Here is a 15,837-nt window from a genome sequence, read left to right on the forward strand (position 1 = left end):
GTGGCCATGTGAGAGGAGAGAAGGGGGCATATATGAGAGGTGATACCAAAGTAGAAAAGATAGGAATTGGCAACTTACTGAATATGGGGGGGTGGGGGTGAGAGAGTGTTGTGGGTCAAGAATGGTACCTATGTAGGGAGTGAGGGTGGGGCTAGGTGGCCAGGAGGATGGTGGTACCCTTGATAGCAATAGGGAAGTTAGCAAGGGGGTAACAGTATTGGGTAGAGTTTTGTCATATTGAATTAAAAATGTCTACAAGACATTCAGTTTGAGATATTCAATAAGCAGTTGGCAATGTGAGACTGGAGGTCAGGAAGGAAGTTGTTCAGTTGTTTCAGTCGTGACTGACCCCATCTGGGATTTTCTTGGTAAAGATACTGGAGTGGTTTGCCATTTCTTTCTCCAGCTCATTTTATAGATGAGGAAACTTGCCCAAGCCAGATTTGAACTCAGGAAGATGAGTCTTACTGACTTCAGGCCCAACACTCTATTCACTACACCACCTAGCTGCCACCAGGCAGAAAGTTAGGACTAGCCAAAGAGACCTGAAAATCTGCCTAGAAATGATAATTGAGTCCATGGGACCTGGTGCGATCACCAGGTGAAACAGTATAGAGGGAGAATAGATGAGGACTCAGAATAGAGTCCTGGGGGGCATCCATGGTTAGTAGTTATGACCTACATGAAGATCCAGCAAAAGAGACTTGGAAGGAGTGGTCATATAGGTAGGAGTAGAACTGAAGAGAGCTGTGTCATACGAACCTAGAGAGAAGAGACTATCAAGGAGAAGGGGGTGATTGGTAGTGTCCAAAGCTGCAGAGAGGTCAAGAATTGAGAAGTGGCCATTAGATCTGGCAATGAAGAGATGACTGGTCACTTTGGATTGAAGAGCTTCAGTTAAATGAAGTCAGAAGCCTGCCTGGAGAGAGTTAAGAAGAGAGTAAGAAAAATTAAGTAGAGACACTCACAGTAGTTGGCTTTCTCAAAGAATTTGGCCATGAAAGGGAGATGGTATCTAGGATGATAGCTAGCAGGGGTGGATGAACGGATCAAGTGAGGGGTTTGTGAAATTGGGAGAGATGGTGACATTTTTCTAGGCAGTAGAGAAACAGCCAGTAGACAAAGAGAGATTGAAGATATATGAAAGAGTGGAGATGATAGAGGGGGCAATCCACTGGAGAAGATGGGATGGAAGGGGATCATTCGTGCATGTAAAGTGGTTGCTTTGTGAAGGAGGAGGTCTCATGAGAAAGGGGTAAAGGAAGACAAAATGTTGGAAGGCAATTGAGTGATATGACATGAAGAGGAAGGGAGAGAGGAGGGGAGGGAATGGCCTCAGTTTTTTCCTTGATATATCAAAGATTTTCAGCTGAAAGAGTAGAGAAGAGGGGAAGTCACGGGAGGTTTGAAGAAGGATGAAAAGGTTTGAAAGAGCTGCTATGATGAGGGGCCTAGTAAGTCAATTAGAGAGGTTTAAAAGGATTATCTTGCCACAATGAGTGAGCACCCAGTTGAGGTTATGTAACATAAATTTGTAGAGGATCCAGTCAGCACAGACTTAGGATTTTCTCCACTTCACGCTCCATTTTGGCAGCACATGAGGAATGAAGGTAGTGGATGGGCAAGGCTGAGGCTTGGCAGGACATGATTTTGGACAAGAGAAATGAAATAAAGAAGGAAGGAATAAAGGAAAGGAAGAAGGAAAGAAGGAAGGAAGGAAAGAAGGGAAAAACGAAGGAAGGAAGGAAGGAAGGGAGGGAGGGAGGGAGGAAGGAAGGAAGGATGGGAGGACAAAAGGAAGGAAGGATGGAAGGAAGGAAGGAAGGAAGGGAAGTGGGAGGCAGAGAGGGAGGAAGAGGAAGAGAAAGAAAGAAAAAAGAAAGAAAACAGCAACAATGAAACATTTTCAAAAAACTCCACAGATTGCACCTATTGCTTTCTCTTTCTCTCTCTCTCTGTCTTTCACATACATACACACACACACACACACACACACACACACGCACACGTGCGCAGAGTTCAGAAGAAGATAAATAGAGCATTTTACTACTTTTGTGTTAAATTTAATATGCATTTTCTTTAAAACAAACTGTGTAACAAAACCATAGCTTCATGTACAATCTTCCTTTTTATTCTTTGTATACTGAAATTTTCATATTTATTGATGATTGTTAAGGTTATAATAAAAAGGAAATTCAAAAAGAAAAATAAAGTATTGAAGCAGACAGCCACAGACCCCCTGGCAATTTAGCAACATTTTGCTCAGCCTTGAGCTGAGCATAAATTCAAGTCCAAGTGACAATGTAGGAGTAAGTCTGTTATGTATATTTGTAGGGAAAACACATATTGCCTACTGTGGTAGCAAAGAAGAAAGTATTCTATTTTTTAAAAAAATTTTAAAGAGTAGATTCAGTCTTAAAATTCCTTTTTTCCTATTACCCTCTGGTCTCACTCTCTCCTAGATTTATCACATGTAGTTTTTAAAAAGTAAAATCTGGAAATGCTCGATTGCTTCTGGGAATATCTTTTGCTTGAAGAGCATTACTTGAAGCCCTCTGACACTGGTGGAATGCTGGTGTCATTATTTTGAAAGAGAGTGGCTGCATATGGCCTGTTCAGATTAAACTGAGGTCAAAGCACCAAATGGAGCAATATTAAACAGGCATTTGGGAGGACTTCTGAAAGCATCGTTCTGCAAAACAGAGCACCATTAAGTTCCCAGGGCCATGGGCTACACTCAATGCACATATTCCACTCTCATTTCTCTTTAGAGGCATTGTTCTTGACTTAGACAAGCAAACTCAGAAATAAAAGCATGTCACTCTCCTGCCTGCCCTCTGGGAACAAATTGACTTTGAACAGTTTTCAGAAAAGCTTGAATCATGTGGGATCAGGTAAATGGGAAACTTTAGCTACTCCCCTGAACAGAACATGGTGGTAGATCTTCCCATTCTCTCTCTCTCTCTCTCTCTCTCTCTCTCTCTCTTTTGTTCTCTCTTTCTCTTTTTCTCTCTTTCTTTCTATAGATACACACACATATAATACACACACATACATATATACCCATGTATGCACACAAACACACATATATACATACAAACCAATACTCATACACACGTGTATGTATCTACACACACAACTATATATACATATAAGCACACCCATATGTATACATATCCATGTGCCCACATATGTGTATATATGATTGTAATGATTTTAAACACATACACATCTGTTAATGAGTTACGATTTACAGTTATCCAGACTTTACTTTCTAGCAGGAGGGAGATTATAAAGCAAGCTTTATAACTTTTTTTGTGTAACAAGACCCTTTGGATAATCTAGTAAAACCTATGGACCCCTTCTCAGAATAATATTTTTAAATGTATTAAAAAATGCAGAGGAAACCAATTTTACTGAAACATAGACATTAAAAAAAAAACCTAAAACAAGTTCACAAACTCCAAGTTTAGAACCCTTGTTTTAAAGGATAATTGAGTACGCCAATTTTCACTGATGCTGCAAAGGCCAAAAGGGCTTCAAAAGGCCTCATCAGTATAATAAATGTAATTAGCTTTGGCAACTGCAATAGCTATAAGCTTACTTGCTCGGCATCTAATTTTTCATTTGTTATTGGAAAGTGAGCACTAATCTAATCTGTAGGATAAGCCAGCAGGCACCCCAAGGAAGGCATGCTAAGGCTGCCTGAATGCCCACATCGCTGAAATATCCCAGAGACAAGGGGGAGATAACTGTAATATTTGTTATTTCACAAGAATTAGGGTATTTTTATCCTAAGTTTATAGTGGAAACATTCAATTTTTTTATCACTGAAATGTCATTAGAGCCTTCACTTTACTCAATCAAAGAATGGACTTCAACTTTGATGGAAAATTTGGGGATAAAAGAACTACATGAGTAAAAGAAAGAACTACAATGGAAGAGAAAGAAGAATCAAGAGTTTCATTCTATGATAAGCTTTAAAAAAAATTCCCACTAAGTAGAACCTCAGTGATTCTTCAGCTTTGGTAGTCTAGTGAACCTAGAACCCCCTCAGAATAATGTTGGTCATCCATATTCATAGCTGGAGAAAATGCTAATTTTCAGTTGAAGGTTAGTAAAAGGAAAGATGTATTATTTATCTATTTAAATATTATGCCTCCTCATCCCACTCCATTAGAGAGATGGCATGGCTTAGTAGAGAGAAAGCCAGCCTAGGAACAAGTGAGACCTAGGTTTAAGTACCTCCTCTGACCTGTACTGGATGGGGGACTTTGGACGAATCACTTAATTTCTCAGTGTTTTAGGAAACTCTATAAGATTATAAGTTGGAGAGAATGTGCCAACGGGCATTGGTAGAGGGAGTTTCCTCCTCTGGGTGTTCCCTCTATTGATGAAATTATAGGTCATCTGTCTATCCTATTCCTCTATTGGAACATACTTTCCTTGAGGACAGTGCCTCTTTTTCTCCTTTGTCTCTGTATCCCCTAGTACCTAGAATATCTTCATATTCCATTCCTTATCACTTAGTTATATGGAGTGGAACCATGATTTCATTGAGATAGGGAACTTTCTCTACCAAAATGGGTCAGCACCTTCTCTGCAACTAGTCTTAGAAGAAAGAAGCAAGCCTTTATTAAGGGCCTGCTATGTGGCACACATTGAGCTAATCACTTTATATATGTCGTCTTATTTGATCTTCCCAACAATCCTGGGAGGGAAGTGTTCTTATCTCCATTTTACAGATGAAGAAACTGAGGCAAGCAGTGACAAAGTGAATTGCCCAGGGTCACACAGATAGGAAGTGTCTGGATCTGCACTCAGGCCTTCCTGACTCCAGGCCCAGATTCTCTACCAGCTGCACCACCTGGATACCTCTTTAGAGAATTGCCCAGAGCACTGAGAGGTTACGTGATTTGCCCAGGGTCACACATTAAGTTATTTGTTAGACTTGAGCCCAGATCTTCCTTACTCTGGGGTCAGCTCTCTGTCCTCTGGGAAGGTTCTAAGTGTGCATTGAATTGAACTGAAGTGAATTGCAGAATCTGTGATGTTTTAAGGTCTCTCCCTCTCTGATTTAGATGGTCATTGGGATCTGCTGCGCCAAAGCACTTAGCTCCCTTTGGTCAGCCTGATGATCGGAATCTCTTGACTTAACTAGGCTGGTTCTTAGACAAGAGCCATAAAGTTCCCCCAAAGTCACATTTACCCTTGAGGTCAGGAGATATTTCTAACAAATAGCACTGACCCATAGAGGAATGGACTACCTCAGGAAGTATTGAGCCTCCCACTATCAAAGGTTTTCAAACAAAGGCTGGAAGACCCACTTGTCTGGCATATAGCAATGGAGGATTTCCCCTTCTGCAAATACCAGGCTTCCAGTCTTTTTCTGTTGCTTGGACCTGGTGAAATTTGCCCTCTGCTAACAAAGCCTTTGAGACCCCAAGGCCACCTCCGTGCCATGATAGTGTGAAGAGAATTGATCAGGAGTGTTCCCTGATGCATTTGGTGGGCTTACCAGAAGCTCAGCTTTAGTTTGGAATCTTTGTCCATAGCTCTCTCCACAGAGAGTATGGATATGTACATTGGAACCTTGGTAACAGGACAAAAGATAATCCCTGGTTAAGTGTCAATGACTGGGCCTACCCAAAGATGAATAGATGGGTTTGAAGCCACTCCTTGACTCTTCCTGAGGGATGGGGTCTACCTTCAAGATGCCTCATTTTCCTCATCTATAAAATGAGAAAGATAAATACTGTGATCCTGTGATTGGATGGTGGACTCTAGTAGTTGTTCTGGCTTACGAAAGTAAATGGAGACCCTTGCTCAGTCCTTTCTGACTACTTTTCCTTTCCATCTTTCTTCTAGAGGGATCACACAAGTACGGCAATGAGGTGTGTGTGCACAGACATGTGTATGATTCTTCCCCATTCTTCAGGAGGATCTAATGCCTGCCTTTTGGTAAAAAAAAGTACATGGTCAGTTTTATATTGGATGCTTACATAGAAGCTGGAGACCTTGTCATTCACTTCTCTGGAAATCCAGGTAAGATTACACTCCCAGATTTTCCAAGGTGAGTTTTGGAGGAGGGTAATATTGAAATAAAGAGATATTGACCTTTTGTGCCAACACCCAAGATCAAATTTGGTCTGAATAACTTGCTTCGAAGCCACATGGCCCTAGGCCACAAATTATATCTTGCTGGGATCATATCAAGAACTTTTGTTTTGAAAAGGAAGTTTAGGATATTTCCTCCCTTTTCATTTGTCTCATCTATTTTTCATTACTACTAGTTGTTTGTTTTGCTTTTATTATTTTTTTCTGTCATGATTCTTTTGGGGCGGGGTATGGGGTGGAATAGATTTTAGAAGCACTCTGGCCCAGAGGACCTTTGCAAAATTTTGTATGTTGACTTTGAACAATTATGCATTTGGGGGTCAGTGTAAGCTCTAGGTCCATCAGCATGGGAGGTCTGGACCCTAAAAAAAGATTGTGACTTTGATTTGGGGAGTGTTTAAGGTCTAGGCATTGTGAACTTTGCTGGGAATTGTAGCTCAAGGCACTGGGGAAAGCAATCAAGCAATGGCCAGCTGCTTCATTGAATCAATTTCCTGACACTGGAAATTTTTTATGAAGTAACTAGGTCAGAGGTTGATAGATTTAGAGCTAGGAGGGAATCTCAGAAATTATCTGGTCCAATCCCTTCATTTTAAAGACAAGAAAACTGAAGGACAAAGATGATTAAGACAAATGGTATAAAATTATCAGTAAAAGCAGAGATGAGGCTGGAACATTAAAATGTTTAGTTAAAAATATTATTCTTGTTTTCAGAGGCACAAAAAACCCTACAGGAGGTGTGGAACATAATAAATAATGGAGTTAAAAGTACTCTAAATATATGTATTTTACTTCCTTCAGCTGCTGTTTACTGCCAAATTAATTAACCTCTCATTTGTGTAGTAGAGAGAACTCACTTGAGTTAGGAGCCTCTGTCCCTCCTTGTGGGCACAGTTCACTTTTTTTTTACCTCAGTTTCCCCATCAATAAAACAAGAGGTTCAGATTAGATGATCGTATAGCCAGCCCTTCCAGCTCTATGGTCCTAGGATTTTATGAAACCTCTACTCGTAATGGAAGCTGCTGTCGCTCACTCCCTTCACACAGCATAGTCAGAGTCCTTTTGAAAATAAATCTTTAGAAACCAGCAAAGAACATTTCTAGCCAATTCATTTTCTAGCATTTGAGATTAATTATGATGCTTGTAGAATGGAGGTCATAAAGTGTTTCTGTGACGCAAAAACAGCATGAGACCAAAACCAAAAGAATTTTTTAAGAGAGTTGATGAAGTGGAACTTTCTAAAGGATATTTTGCTGTTGCTCATTTTTCAGTCCTTTCCGACTCTTTGTGACCCCATTTGGGGTTTTCTTGGCAAGGAAACTGGAACAGTTTGCCATTTGCTTCTTCAGTTCATTTGACAGATGAGGAAAATGAGACAAACAGGGTAAAGTGACTTGCCCAGGGTTACACAGTCAGGAAGTATCTGAGGCCAGATTTGAACTCAGGAAGATGAGTCTTCCTGACTCCAGGCCTGGTGCTCCATCCATCACACCACCTAGCAGCCCATCTGAAGGATATACCAAATGTATTTTGTTTCTTTTTAGTTGGTTAAATGTGAGTGGGGGAAGAACAAAGAAGAAGGAAAGGAGGAGGAAAAAAAAACATTGTCTAGAAACCAAAGGAAATTAAGAACAAAAAGAATTGCAGACAGCTTTATAGCACTATATAAATTATTTACATCCATGTAAGAATACAGGAACCTCTTCTTTATCTTGAAATGAACACAGAAAAACCTAAATCGTCAGATGTGTGTGTACATGTATACTCATTTTCCATACTCTATACTATGTAAAATAAGTTGATATAAGACTTAGAGGTTTTACAGTTGGTATAAGGAATATACATGGTGATGAAATCCCATATCCCACAAGGTACAAATTCTAAGGATTATACCTTTTCATTCTTTTTATACCTTACATCTCCAAATAGATTGTAAGTTCCTTGAGGGCAGGGATTATGATTTATACTTCTTCGTCTAGCACTTAGTATAAAATAGGCACTGGATTTAACTTCAGTAAATTCACTAGAGGTGGAGTGGCCCAGTGGATGATATATGTAAGCCCTGAAGTTAGGAAGGACCTGAGATCAAATCCTGACTCTTATACTAATTAGCTATATGACCATGGGCTAGCCACTTAACCTATGTGCATCTTCAGCAACTGTCTAAGATTTATCCACAAAGTTCTGGGGGTTGAGCATAAGGGGAGCTTCCACATCACACCGTTGACTTATATTGACTTTGCAATCCACTTAAACCCAGATCTTCTTACACATAAATTGTTGTTGATTTTCTTATAAACAGGGAATTTTAAGAAATGTTTTACTTTCTCTGTATTTAATATTGAATGGAGCAATTGAAAATGTGTCAGTCAACTTGAGCTTTATTTTACGGAGCTCTCTCCTCTTTGGCAAAATAGTATGAACACGAAGAGTCTGTGCTACAAAATGAGGACTTGAGAGGGGTATATCCACCTTAGATATGTGTATAGCACAACCTTCCTGGGTCCACAAATTGAGGGCCCTAATTGAGCTCTGCAAAATATGATGTCAGAAAGCCCATGAACTTGGAAAAAGAGACATCATTTAAAATTTCATTTATTTATTTATTTTGTCTTATAACAGGACCCATCTCAACCTTGTTATGCCTGTAGGGCTTGGCATAGGTTGGGGGAAGTATTTATCTCACTGTGGCTGACACATCTCATCTTAAATTCTTTTCCATCTGCCTCCTTTCCAAAACAAAGGACATAAAGTAGTTGGAGCATCAGTCATTTATATTCTGGGGGTGTTTTTCAAAAGAACTGAGCTTTTGTTTCCCTTGTCTGTCCTGTGGTACAGGGTACTAATGAGCAATGGAATGACCTAAAGGCAGGCTATAGTTAGGAGGAGAACAGAGAATTCAAGGTCCTGAATATACCACAGGATGAATTCTCTAGCCCTGAATAATGGAGAATTGGATGAGTAGGAAGAAAAAGAAAATCATATTTCAGATATTTGCTGCTTTTTTTTTCTAAATTAAAAGGGTTTTGTACAAGAAAAGTTGTCACCGATGAATAGTAGGAGTTAATAAGTGCTAATAGATTATTCACTTCTGTCTTTTTTTAAAAAAATTAATTTGAAAGTCTTGAAAGCCAATGGCAGTTTCCTTGTGATAGAAGCATAACCTTGCATCTGTGATCTTTGGAGAAGTGTGAACTTAGGAATTACAAATCTTAGTTTTAATTAAAACCATAGTAAATGGTTCTGAGATTGTTGAAGAAATGAATTGAAGATATTTATATTTAGAAATAGTTTCTAGGAATCTAGAGAGGCAGGATGATGTAGTAGGTACAGAGTTAACCTTAGAGCCCCAAAGACCTATGTTCAAGTTCAATGTCCCTTAGATACATACTGACCTGGGCAAGTCACTTAAGGAATCAGAGCTAAGGTCATAATTTGTAAAGAAGGTGCTGACTTCCCTAAAGAAGGGGACTTTTCTCACCTGGGAGTTTCTTTACTAATGAAATCTCTGTTCCAATCCCTATACCTATTATAAGGTTATAGATCAAGAACTGGATGAACTTCAAAGGCCACCTGGTCCAACTTTTTCATTTTAGAAATTAGGAAAATGACTTGCTCAAAATTACACAGATAGTGTCAGAGGAAGGACTTGAATCCATAACCTCTGACTCCAGAGTCAGTACTTTTTCCATAGCACCCATTAAAATGAAGAGGTCTAAGCAAAATGATTGGCCTTAGGGGAAGACCAGATTCAGTTGGAAGACTCCAGGAGAGTTCAAGGGGGCTCCCAGAGACTGTACTCCAGGTTCAAGGGGGTTCCCAGAGACTGTGCCCTCATCAGTACCACACACCATTGTTGTCAGTTTCTCTATGACATAGGAAAACAACAAAAATGGAGTGAAATGAATTAAAATGGATTGCCAGATGTGAGAATTTCTCTATCAAGGAAACAACCAATACCAAGAGCAGTTTTTTTTTAAAATAAAAATGAAACCAGTTCAGTTCTACACATTCATGCATTTAAATAAGAGCAGTGGTTGTTAGAAAATTGTGGGTATCATTTTCTTCCTTCAAACTCCCTGAAATAGAAATTGCTTTTATTCTATTTTTTTAAAGGTTAGAAAGCCACCTAGTGGTAAGTAGGTTTATCATCCAGTCCTTAGGCCATGCATGTGTTTAAGCTGCCCAGTCATGTGAGAGAGACCATGCCCCTAAGATCACAGCTAATTGCCAACTTAGCCAAATTGATCAATTAGAATTACGTATTAGAAAAAATTCTGTTAGGGTCCAGTAAAAATCCTGGATGCCCTGCTCTTCTTCAAGACCAAGTTTTCAAACACCAAAAGCTATTTTCTCATTGATACGAACACCTCCTTCTATAACAACGATGAGTTTTTACTTCTGGAGCTAGGGCTGTTGCTGGTGTCAGTTTGAACCAGCTCCCAAGAGGGCTTGGGAGCCAACTGTTAAATTTTTAGCAAACACTACAAATCAGAGCTTGATTTATTGTTTTGTTGATTATCTAGACTTAAGAAAGTGATAGAAAATGATGAATAATGCAGATTTAACTGAAAAGTGTGTTGTATATACATTTAACCCCCTAGAGAGCTAGTTGTCAAACACTTACCAGCATGTCACTGTAGAACCTATGCTCAATCTAGATGTCTTGGCCATCCTTTGCCTCCTTCCCTGCATCTCAAACAGTCCAAGTGAATCACTATACCATACTAGACCCAGGTTCTCCAGATCAGGGGTTCTTAACATGGAGTCCAGATGCATGAATAGGGGGGTTCATTGACTTGAGTCAAAAGAATGTTAATTCAGCTGCATGTCACAATCTGGGCAAGAACCATTCTTCATTGGTTTGTTTGTTTTCCTATAGGGATTCTTAAGTGGATTTCTATGGAGTGAACACAGATTTTGTTGAGGATCTCCTGTAGTATTCTGGGGCTTGATTTAGTTAGCCCAATAGCATCTGCAAATAGGAACATCTGGAAGATTTAAAATAATAACAACAAAGATGTTTTAAGGAGTAGAAAAATAGGCACTGCAGAGCATCTGGGATGAGTTAGTTCCTATAGTTGACAATTGAATTTAGCTCTTAGCTTTCTGGAAGTTAAGGGGGAAAAGGTAAATATTTGATTCATTCTTATTATCTGATTTTAAAAAAGGATACATTCCAGTTCATCTTGAGAAACAAACTTTATCCTGGCACTGAACTCTAGAGAAAATTATTGAATGCATTGTAATTTAATTAACATTGGGTAATAAATACAATGTACATCTTCAGCTACAATTCTAAGGTCAGACCCAGAAATATCATTCAAATGGACATTTCTTATATTGGCCCTCTATAAAAATCAAGGATATAGCTTTTAATCTTGACTCAATGAAAGTATTTCTGTAAAAAGCTAAGATAATAAGGTCCAGTTACATTTCTTTCTGATGTGAACACAGATGAATAGATAGTTAACCCACCTGATAGGCCATTTATCCCAAATATTAGATGTCTCATGTGAACCTATTACAAATTGTGTCTAAAATGTAGAGCATCATTGCTGGGGATTAAAGAAGACTCTATATGCTTTGGATTCCAGATATGTAGGTTGTCAAACTGATTTTCTGTTATGAACATTGTAAAAGTTATAAAAGCCAGAATAATTAATTCATTTTGGAAGTTAAGAAAATCAGGCTAAGTAATTCCTAATGCAATGTCTGACCATATCACTCCTATGCCCCCAGATCCATTGCTTACAAATACAATACAAATTCTTTAGCCAGGCATTAAGGTTTCCCACATTCTGACTTTAACCTATTCCTGTTATTTATAATATCTATAATATATCTATAATCTTCTTGCTTGTTGAAATGTTTCTCTGTCTTGAAGGTCCAATTTAGGTGATAACTCCTCCAGGAAGCTTTCCTTCATTCCTCCAGGTTTTAGCGTCCCTTAAATCTCTCAACTTGCATTATAACTGTAACCAGTAGGTGTCACTGTGAGGCAAGGTTTGGCTGCATGTTTTTTTTTCGTTTGTTTCTGTAAAGTCTTTATTTTTATGTGTTGTGAATAGTTGGTTTTCTGGCATTCCAAAGGAAATAGATTTCACAATTAGTAAAATATGCTTGTCTGAATCAATGAAGTAATATGAAGATTACAAATGTTTTCCCAGAAGGAAATCCTGGAAGTGAAAAAATGTTAGACATACCAAAATCCTATGATTCAAATATCTCCAACCTGATATTTATGGGTACAAGAATCAGTAATTAATAATAAGAATAAATTTTAGTATTTGGAAATCCTAATGTAATTTCGTACTTTCTTTACTTTTACTAGTGGCTTGTGCCTCCCCTCCCTGCTATGGGGTTCTCTAACATCAGGATCACACATTGTAATAATTGCTATTTGAAATTCACAAATTTTTTTACCCTTTAACAACCTTTTCCCCTTCATATTTTATGGAATATATAAAAACACAACCAATTTCCTTAGCCTTCTAATTCTTTTGCTTATTATGCCCTTTGACTATTAAGGTGCTAACTAGGCAGATCTGACTTAGCAAATAATAAGTAAAACAATTGCATTTAAGTACTTCATGGAATGTTATTGATTTGTCTTAATGATTCTGAAGGAATTTTAACTGATACGGTTCTTTTCAATGAAGGCATGAAAAATGTTACCTATGTACAAAACCAAGAGAAAGTGATACAGTTCTTTTGGCAGTTGTCATTTTTCTGTGTGATATGACAACATCTGAAATACAGCTTTCAAGATGATTATTTAAACAAATATCATAACCTTGACTAAAAGGATGAAACTAGTGGTATATTTTTAATTTCATTTTAGCTACTTCATTTTGGGGCTACAGAAATTTCCTTTAATCACATTCTATTCTGAGGATAATTCCTCAAAAGCCATTTGCTTTTTAGAACTTTAGGTTCTTTGAAATATTTGTTAAATGGAGTGTAATTTTACATATATGTGTGTATACATATAGGTTAGTTTCTTGTTGCCTAGTTTAAAATTTTTAACTGACAATCTAAATGGAAGTTTTGTTGATTTTGAGGGAAACTTAAAAAACAAATGTAAAATTAATTTTCTTCTTCTGTAACTTCTAATTCATCACCACCATCTTGTTGATCTTTTCTTATCCAACTGGTGGGAATCTGTCCTGTTCCAGGTATACACTTGGCAGATATAGATCTCTGAAGAGGGGATTTGGAGTTTGCTCAATCAATGTCTAAATGTGTTAAATAATCAGGTGAATAAAGAGAACTCCAAAAAATCTCTATATCTTCTTCTTCATCAATCTTCTGTATATTTTGGTAGGCAGCAGTGTAGACTTCTAAAGCTTTGCCATGGAGTAGCATTTCAATTTTTATAAATTCTGAAAATATATTCTGTGATATAACATGCCAATCTGATGGATTCTGCTGACTCGTCCTTTCTAGTTGAGTTGACTGCTTAGCTTCACGATTCCTTGCTGTTAGAGTTGCTTTGAGATCCTCCTGTTTCATTTTCACAATAGTTCCATAAGTTTTCAAAGGTTCAACTACTTTGGCCTCAAGTCTTTCAACCTTGGCTTGCCTATAATCCTGAAGTTTGGCCAACTCATCAGGGAAGTTCTTGAGGCCGTGCTTCAGGTTGGGCTTGTCAGTGGCGGCATAGGTATTGATCTCGTTCACCAGGAGGTTGGTTTTGTCCCGCAGCCGGGCCGTTTTCTGGAACAGCTTCATGAAGTGCTTCTCCATGTTGGAGACGGCATCCTGCGGCTGTCTGGTCTGGGCGTCCTGGCTTTCCAGGCTCCGCCTCAGTATATCACCTGGAGAACGGCCTGGGACCATCCCGCAATGGGCCCTGCGGTGGAGCCTCCGTGGCACGCACCGGGAGCCCACGTGCCCACCCGCCCATACGGAGGCTGCATGTTTTGTCTTTGAGTTACATCTGACTCTTTATAACCCCCTTTTTTGTTTGTTTGTTTGGGTTTTTATTTTATTTTATTTTATGTTTTGGCAGAGATACTAGAGGGTTTTTGCCATTTTCTTCTCCAGCTTATTTTACAAATGAGGAAACCGCAGCAAAGAGGCCAATTCTGAACTCAGGTCTTCTTGACTCTAGGCCTGGTACTCTATCCACTCTGCCACCTAGATGCCCATATGTCTGTATAAGACTAACCAAAAGTAAAAACAAACCAAAAAACAAAGGCTCCCTCTTATTTGCTCCTTCTGACCAAGGAAATGAGGGACTGATTCCTTCCAGACTACAGCTAGGTAGCCCTAGAGTCATGACCTTCTCTTGTCCCACATTCCTACCTTACCCTCTTAGTGTTGGTGGTTGGAATTTGGCTGAGAAGCCTTCTATCCAAGCCACAACTCTCTCTCTTTCTCTGTTTTTTTTTTTTGAGGGGAGAAGGCAGGGCATTTGGGGTTAAGTGACTCGCCCAAGGTCACACAGCTAGTAAGTGTGTCAAGTGTCTGAGGCCACATTTGAACTCAAGTCCTCCTGACTCCAGGGTAGGTGCTCTACTCCCTGTGCCACCTAGCTGCCCCGACTCTCTCTCTTTCTAAAATGATTCATTTCTACCTAAATTATCTCTCCCAAGTTACTAGTGATCTCCTAACTGGCAAACCTCAGGTTCTTTTCTCAGTCCTTATCTTCTTGACCTTTCTATAGTATTTCACACTGTTGAGAACTCCTACTCTCTATCCTCTTGGTTTCTGTGTCAGTGTCCTCTCTTGCCATCCTATCTCCTATCTCACCATGCCTTCTATCTCCTTTGTTGGATCATCCTCTATCTTCCCTCAATTAAGGATTAGTTCCCCAAAGCTCTCTCCTCTTTTCATCTCTTTCTATCCCCATATGTTAGTGATTTTATCAGTTCCTATGGAATTGATGATCCTATCTATGAAGATGACTGCCAAATCTATGTGTCAAGTGAGTCACTTGGTAGCTCTCTTTCAGAGGCTGCTACTTCTGTCCCTCAGGGTTCTAAAGTACTGTGAAAGGTTGAGGGTGGTCTCTTCTCTTCTGGTAGCAACTTAAGCCCCCACCAGCTGTGTTCCCCACTACCCCATTTTAGTGGCCAATGATTAGCACCCCAGTTCCAACCTTGTAACATAAGGTAGCTTTTATAAAGGGACATTTACTTTGAAGAGATAGCAAGGAAAAAGTGAATGCATTTTCTCCAACACTTTGGGAAACCATAGCACCTCAGTCTTTGGGGAAAGTAGGTTCAACTTAGCTCAGTTCCTGAATAGTTTTAGATCCATAAAGTTCACATCCAAAGGCAGAATCACTGCCAGATGAGTCCATTTCTCAGCTACAACTGCACTGGGATCCCAGGGTCACTCCTTGCTCCTTGAGACATCAATGTTGTGTTGGCTGCAAACCCAAACTGTGAAAAGCCAATTTGCCAAGGTGTCCACTAGACTTATCAACCTAATTCATAACTCCATTCCATTCCTTGGAAGTAGTGACCAAGCTTCCCGAAGAGTTCTGAAGCAAAGAGGAAGTGGCTCCAGCTGGCAATCCTCTTTGAATGTCTCTGCAGCCAGTCAAAAAGCCTCCTCTTCACCATGTAGTTAACCAACCAGAATACATACCTCATAGTCTCGCCAAAATTCCACTCCATCACAACTTTCCCTGAATCAGGAAGCAGCATCTCCAGTGTCTCCACATGGAGAGATACCATTAAAAGCACTTTGCTCATGCACCAGACCTCC

The 15,837-nt window shown here is 39.3% G+C and overlaps 1 pseudogene; it reads right to left on the reverse strand.

Annotated features, from left to right (window-relative positions):
• Window positions 1-13,206: 13,206 nt before the first annotated feature.
• Window positions 13,207-13,959, reverse strand: LOC118846700 (annotated as a pseudogene).
• Window positions 13,960-15,837: the final 1,878 nt, after the last annotated feature.

This window comes from Trichosurus vulpecula, chromosome 4, assembly GCF_011100635.1.
Source record: "Trichosurus vulpecula isolate mTriVul1 chromosome 4, mTriVul1.pri, whole genome shotgun sequence".
NCBI classification, from domain to species: Eukaryota; Metazoa; Chordata; class Mammalia; order Diprotodontia; family Phalangeridae; genus Trichosurus; species Trichosurus vulpecula.